Here is a 7,500-nt window from a genome sequence, read left to right on the forward strand (position 1 = left end):
CCTAGAGGCATGACACCAATAATTCAGAGCCAGCGAAGGAGAGGGAGAGGGAGAGAAGGAGAGGCGGGGTTACAGACAAAAACAAGAGGGTTAGCAAGTTGTTATTAGAGAGGTAAAGAGTAATTATGAGATTGGTGGCGGGGAGGAGGGAGGGAAAAGAAAGAAGGAGGTGGAAAGGATGCTGAGAGAACGTTATAGGAGAAGGTGAAGGAGGAGGAGAAGGAGGAGGAGGAGAATGTGAAAGAGTTTACGAACGAGAAGAAAGGGAGGGGAGGAGAAAAGAAAGGGGGAAGGAAGGGAGCGAAATGGATAATGAGAGAGAGAGAGAGAGAGAGAGAGAGAGAGAGAGAGAGAGAGAGAGAGAGAGAGTATAAAATAAAATAAAAATCCCATTATTATTACCGTCGTGGCTAAATTTACGGCGGGTTCTCTGCGTTACGAGACACCTGGTGACCTAATTACCTTTTATGAACCACTTGGGACATGATGTACAGGTAAGCGATGACGGAGGTGACTCTACGTACCTGTCCTCATTATAAGTGGCTTCCTGAGTTTTAGTATACTGCTTCTTTGCGGGAGCGATGGAAGAAAGAGGGAAGAGAGGGAAAATTAACACGATTTTGGGAAGGAGGAGATGAGGGGCAAAGAGGACAAAGATGCAGTGTTTGTGTGGAGGGCTGAGGGGTGATTTAATGGCTAAGAAAGAGTAGAGAGAGAGAGAGAGAGAGAGAGAGAGAGAGAGAGAGAGAGAGAGAGAGAGAGAGAGAGAGAGAGAGAGAGAGAGAGACTTAACACTAGGCTGAAGGAACTGAGAAAACTGCATTGATTGAGTATATATGTGTGTGTGTGTGTGTGTGTGTGTGTGTGTGTGTGTGTGTGTGTGTGTGTGTGTGTGTGTGTATGTGTGTGTGCTCGTGTGTGATGTGTCTGGTGATCTAATGGTTGGGAAAGAGAAGAGAAGAAGGAGGGAAGGGAAGGGAAGAGGAAGGGGAAGGAGGGAATGGAGTGGGTTGGAAATTGAATACGAAGATGAGGAGGTTGGAATGAAGATGATGAGCCAAGGGAATGCATAATGGGATGTCGGGGAAGGCTGGAATCAAGTGCTAATTATGTCTTGCAGAGGAGAAGCGTAAGGAATAGGGAAGGGAATTGAAAACTGTCCGGTGGAATTGATGCTGATGGAACAAAGGGTGGACGAAATGAAGAGGGGTGAAAAAATAAACGAAGTGGCTCAGGAAATAACGAACTGATAGGTGCAGACTGAAGGGAGAAGTTTGTTTGAGAAGTTTGTGGCGGCTTACGTTTGCATACAGAGAGAAGGGAAAGGGAAGGGAAAATACAAGCAAAGGTATATTTCAGTGGGTGTTATAATTCTCTCTCTCTCTCTCACTCTCTCTCTCTCTTACTCATCTCTTGTGTTTATTTCCTCATCTCTTATCTCCTTTATTTATCAACGTTATCCCTTTAATTTTTTTTTCCTTCCTCCTTTTTCCCTCTCCGGTGTGATGCTACCTGGCCTTTTCTTGCCCCGCCTCGCCCCTTCTTGCCCTTTCCTCCCCTCCGTCTCCCCTTTCGCCCCTGAAGCAGTGGGAAGAATGCGGCCAAACGGAGAGAGAGAGGGAGAGGGAGAGAGGGAGAGGAGAGAGAGAGGGAAGCCAGTATGCAAATTAGTGGCGGCGATGCAACCCTTTACTGTCACGCTCAAGAGGATAGGGGGTTCTCTCCTCTTACTCTTCCTCCTCCTCTTACTCCTCCTTCTCTACTTCTCCTCTTCTTCCTTCTCTTACTTCGTGTTCTCTTGGTGGTGGTGGTGGTGGTGGTGGTGGTGGTGGTGATGGTGGTTGTAGTTTGCATTGCTGTTCTCGTATTCCTTGTAGTCATGTGTTCTCGTCTCTTTCTTGTTCTAGTCTTCCTCCTCCTCCTCTTCCTCCTCCTCCTCCTCCTCCTCCTCCTCCTCCTCCTCCTCCTTTTCCTCTTCATCTTCTTCCTTTCCTTGCTTTCCTCTCTAGCTTTCCTTTGTCTTAAGCCTCGTATTCCCTCTCATTTGCCAAGCGCTCTCTCTCTCTCTCTCTCTCTCTCTCTCTCTCTCTCTCTCTCTCTCTCTCTCTCTCTCTCTCTCTCTCTCTCTCTCTCTCTCTCTCTCTCTCTCTCTCTCTCTCTCTCTCTCTCTCTCTCTCTCTCTCTCTCTCTTTCCCTTTCCTTCATTTTCTTCCATCATACTACTCATCTTTCTCACTCCCTCTTGCCTCCTTCATTTCCATTACTCTCCCTCCTGTTTCTCTCTCACCCCTATCCCGCAGGAGCCCACTCGCGCCCCTGGGAGAGATGGGGTGATGGGATACTAAGGGGAAGAGCCGCCACGGTGAGTCAGACAGATAGGCCAGATAGACAGACGGACGGAAGGACAACCAAAAAGCAGCGGCAACACAGACTACATCGTTATTTTGTGCTGGCGGAGATGGATGGTCATATTTTGGGACGAGGCAAGCTTGGTTTACTGTTTGGTCGGAGGCTGCAGGGGTGACGAGGCTGCGGCGGGCTGAGGGAGGCTGTGTGTGTGTGTGTGTGTGTGTGATGTTATGTATTAATTTTGCCAATAACTTTGCAACCATTCGTTTATCTGTACCTTTTCTTTCGGAGAGAGAGAGAGAGAGAGAGAGAGAGAGAGAGAGAGAGAGAGAGAGAGAGAGAGATCCCTAGCCATTCAGAGGCAAATCGATCGACTTCTCCCATAACAAGCTTTTCTAGGGGCCGGTCCCCAGTGAGGGCTGCGAGTATCGTGTGTAGAGATGTATAGTGTGAGGCTTATTGTTCTTTTCCTTCCCTTCTATGCCACACTTGATCCAATAATAGTAGTAGTAATAGTAGTAGTAGTAGTAGTAGTTCATTAGACACCCTACTCATAGATATACGCTTCCTATCATCCCGTTTGCTTATTCACTCAGAGATCTGCTTTGCTCATCCACTCACAGATAATATTGGTTTGCTACAAGGCGACTCCCGTGATGATCTCAAGATTCTGTCGAGGTGTTATTAATAAGCCGTCAGTCTGGCACATGAGACCACCATTCACAGGCTGCCTCTCGCCATACAGATGAGCAGGAATCGGGCCAGTCATCCTCACCAAGACGTAGCGTTGTCATGCATCACAGTACCAGGGCACGTGTGGATGACAAGCACTTCCTCAGTATTCTCGCTTCGCTGCTCCCAGGAACAGACGGCACTGGCTCATGTTGCTTGTTGCTTGTCCCAGTGCCGCCCCGCCCCGGACACCTTCAGCTCTATAGTAGCTTCAGAGTTCTACAGTCGGTGGACACACGCACTCCCTCCCACACCTGAAAAACAAAAATCCAAATTATATATACGCTGACTTTGTGAAGAATAGAATCTTGAAAACTTCAATAAAAGTTTGTAGAAGTCATACTTCAGTAAATATTTCAAATGTCTCAGGTGCTTCAAACTTTTCACTCTTAGAATACACAAACACACTGATACACAACCATCCACCTGCCTACACACACACACACACACACACACACACACACACACACACACACACACACACACATGACAAGAGGATACAAGATGATGTGAGCGATAGTGGTGGCGTGGAGGGGCAGCAGCGCGGGGAATGGGATTGAAGCAGCCAGACAATATCTCACGAAGGAGCAACTCCATCAAACTGTGCCTGCCTCCTCCCCGCACCTCTCGTGGCTCCCGTGGCTCCCTGCACTGCACCTTGCCTTCTCTCCGGCTTCTCCTTGTTCACCTAGATTGCTTCCTCCATCCACCATCCCTCTCTTTCCCTCCTCCTTGAGCCGAATCTCTTGCTCTACCACACTCCATTCCCTCTCCCCAAGCTTGCATATGCTTTTTCTTTTTCTTCACCTGCGGACTGAATTCTTCCTCGTCCGCGCCCCCTCCCCGGAACGTGTGTGTGTGTGTGTCCTCCTTCATAAGTCGTAACGAGGGAACAGCTTCGTAGTGACCAAGATACTTATTGCGTATAGTTTATTATTGGTACGGTCATTTGTTACTGTGTGTGTGTGTGTGTGTGTGTGTGTGTGTGTGTGTGTGTGTGTGTGTGTGTGTGTGTGTGTGTGTGTGCGTGTGTGTGTACGCTCCCTAGTGTCCCGTAAGACGTAAACTAGCCTGGAGGTATTCTAAATGTCGTGTAACTTTCTCCTAAACCTCCCACCCTGCTCCCTAACTACCTAATGACCGTCTTGTTATGAGCGTGTATCTCTCCTTAAACTGCATTATAACTGAGCGTATTTTGCTTGCGCCACCAGAGATTATGGTAAATTTTCATGTATTTTAGTCAGGCAATATAAACTGGGACTCTGTGGCGGCTACTGAGGCAAAGAGACCCACCGTGGCCCTGCGATGCGTAAAGTAACTGGCAGAGTAGTGAAGGGCGCGGCGGACAGATGACCAGCTGAGCGCCAAGGAAGAAAACGGAAGTGTGTGTTTGGCTGCCTGGTGGTGGAGATCCGCGTGTTGCTTTTATCATCTCCGTTTTCATTTTTTTTTTCTATTATGTTTCTTTCCTTTTCTTGTTCCTCTTGTTTGCTTTTCTTCTTGGTTCTTTTTGATGCGGTTGTTGTTGACGTCGTTGCCGTTTTTGTTGCCGTTATCTTCGCCGCATTCTCATTGTTGCTGTTTGTATCATATTCTTTTTCCGCATCCTTCTCACTGTCCTCTTCCACCACCATTACCACCACCTCCCCCCTCCTCCACCAGTCCTTCTATTACTCGTGTTTAACATTACACGAAACACACACACACACACACACACACACACACACACACACACACACACACACACACACACACACACACACACACACACAGAGGTAAAAAAAAGTCCCCCAGATCAAATACTTGTCCATTGTCACCTGGCTATTAGTCGTACCTGGAGATGACCTGGGCGTCAGAGCTCATTAGTGGAGCGCCGCCGCCCGCCGCCCACCGTCGGCGCTGCCAGGCCACCGCTGTGTGCCTTGGGCAGGAATTGGCCTTGTTTCTTGTGCTTTCAACTTGTTGTGGTTGATAATCAGGTGGTGTGGTTTTTCTTGATGGTATTTTGTTGTGCTTTTTATTATTTTCCAGCCGAGTAGTGACGAGGCAGCGGCCATCACACTCAGGTGCACCGGGAGGCCGCGGCGGACACTGGCCGGTGATCAGAGCCCCATGTGCCACTTGTAAACTTGTCTCTCCGCAACAGGAAACCCACTCACGCGTGCTGTCCTCTCTGTGTCCGTGTGCGTGTGTGCGTGCGTGTTTAACTTTTGTGGCTTTCTTGTTTATCTATATTTTTTCTTGTACCTATTAGCACGGACCACTGAACTTGATGATTCTGGTGTTGGTGTTACATAGAATCTAAGGTACCGGTACTGAGGGGAGGGAGGGTGGGAGGGTGGCAGGCAGGGTGGGTGGAGGGCAGCCGCGGGCGAGTGTCGGCAGGACTCCGTGGGGAGGTGGCCGCGTTCCCTATAAGGCAAGCCACCACTTCTTCAGATTGAGAAATGAAACACGATACAGACTTTCCATGTTTTCAGTTCTGAGGAGACTTGCCGCAGCGACTCTCCTTTGCCCTCGCGTGGAATAAAGAGAGTAAAGCACGAAAGTGAGGTAAAGGGTTAATAATAAGCAGCGGCGTTCATCAAGTCTGGTACAGCACAAAAGCTGCGGCGCTCACATACGCGGACGCCCAACCAAGAGTGCGGAGCGTTTGCAGAACACGCGTCGAGAGGAGCAGCATTTACACAACAAAGGATTACAGCGCCACCTCAGCTCGCCTCACCCCTCCTCCCGTGACTCCCTGGGGCTGCCCTGCTCCTCCTCCTCCTCCTCCTCCTCCTCCTCCTCCTCCTCCTCCTCTTAACCCAGGAGGCAGCTTCGTTGGGTGGTGAAGCACCCAAAGGGAAACACGAGCCATCCTTCCCTTTCATTCCTTGCCTCCGTCGCTTCCCTTCTCTCCATCTTCATTTCTCTCCGCATTACTCCCTGCAGCGCCTCGCCCCTCGCACCTCCTGCTCGCGTATTGTCCTCCTTCACCTGTCTGGCTGCCTTCACCCCAGTTCATGAGAGGGAAGTCTTTACAGCATAGTACATGTATTCTCCACCCTCTCTGCTCCTCCGCTGCAGCCTCATACTCGCCTCCTTTCCTGGTGCTTCCTCCTGATCCGCGTCGCGTCCTCCCCTCCATCACGCTCCTCATAGACATATATATTTGTTCTTGTGTCGAGGGTCCTGTTCATCTCCTGACGTGTGCGATGCTAAAGACGAAGCTTTCTCGGATGTCTGCAGATGGATGTGCCTGTAAAGTGTTTGTAGAGTGTTGTAGTATTGATACCGTGTCTGGCCTCTCGTGTTTATTTATTCATTTATGCATTTGTTTATTTCGTATGTTTGAAGGATTCCGGTGAGGACACTGAATAATAGGAGGAGAAAAAGCTCGCTGCCTGCCACGCTCTGAACCTATTGACTGCTACGATCGTTCTCTGTTAACCCCTTCATTACTAAGACGCATTATTACCTTGATTTTTTTTATATTATTTAACGATTTCACTTGTATTACTAAGGGAAGTCAAAAAATTAATTGCCAGAGTCTTTGTTACTTTAGTCCCCACGTAAGTTTCTGTTACTATATAAAATCACCAAATAGTAACCAGGAGGAATATAAAAACAAGGCATGGTACTGAAGGGGTTAACATTAAAAGCAGGTTGAAAATGATTTACGCTACCACAGGAAAAGATATAATGAAATGTTAATCTTGTCTTTTATTGGCCACGTATAGGGACTTCAATGGCTAAGACAAAAATGACATAACAAATACAAAATAGAACTAAATAAATATGGACATGTAAGTTATATGTAGGTTTGAGTTTATGGGAGAGGCCAGGGAAGGAACCACGTGTGTGTGTGTGTGTGTGTGTGTGTGTGTGTGTGTGTGTGTGTGTAGTTACGGTATTGTTTCTTCATCACTGTGGGCGGTGGCTCTCTATATCCAGCGGGTGGTTCCGGTGAGAAAGGAAGGTTAAAAGTGTCAGAGGCTTATCAGACGCACGGCCTCCTCTTCCTCTTCCTTCTCTTCCTCTTCTTCCTCTTCCTTCTTTTCTTCCTCTTTCTCCTCTTCCTTATCCTCTTCCTTCTTCTCTTCCTCTACATACCATAACATCAACCCTTCGTTCTTCATTGATGAGTATTTGTGAAATTCTTTAACAAACATCCTTGAGTAACGGTATATTTCCTAATACACTTTTAAGGGCTCTAGGTCAGATCCCCCGAGTCAGGCATTCAGTCAGTTAGTCAATCAATCATTCATTCATTCAGTCAGTCAGTCAGTCAATCAGTCAGTCAGTCAGTCAGTCAGTCAATCAGTCAGTCCTTTGTAATTCGTAAGCTTTGTTTGTCCCTGTACCCTGCTTACCATGTCACCATTTCATTCCTTCGTCTCCTTATCACTTCACACAGTACCACCTGCACCTCCTAAT

The sequence above is a fragment of the Portunus trituberculatus genome, chromosome 50 (assembly GCF_017591435.1).
Source record: "Portunus trituberculatus isolate SZX2019 chromosome 50, ASM1759143v1, whole genome shotgun sequence".
NCBI classification, from domain to species: domain Eukaryota; kingdom Metazoa; phylum Arthropoda; class Malacostraca; order Decapoda; family Portunidae; genus Portunus; species Portunus trituberculatus.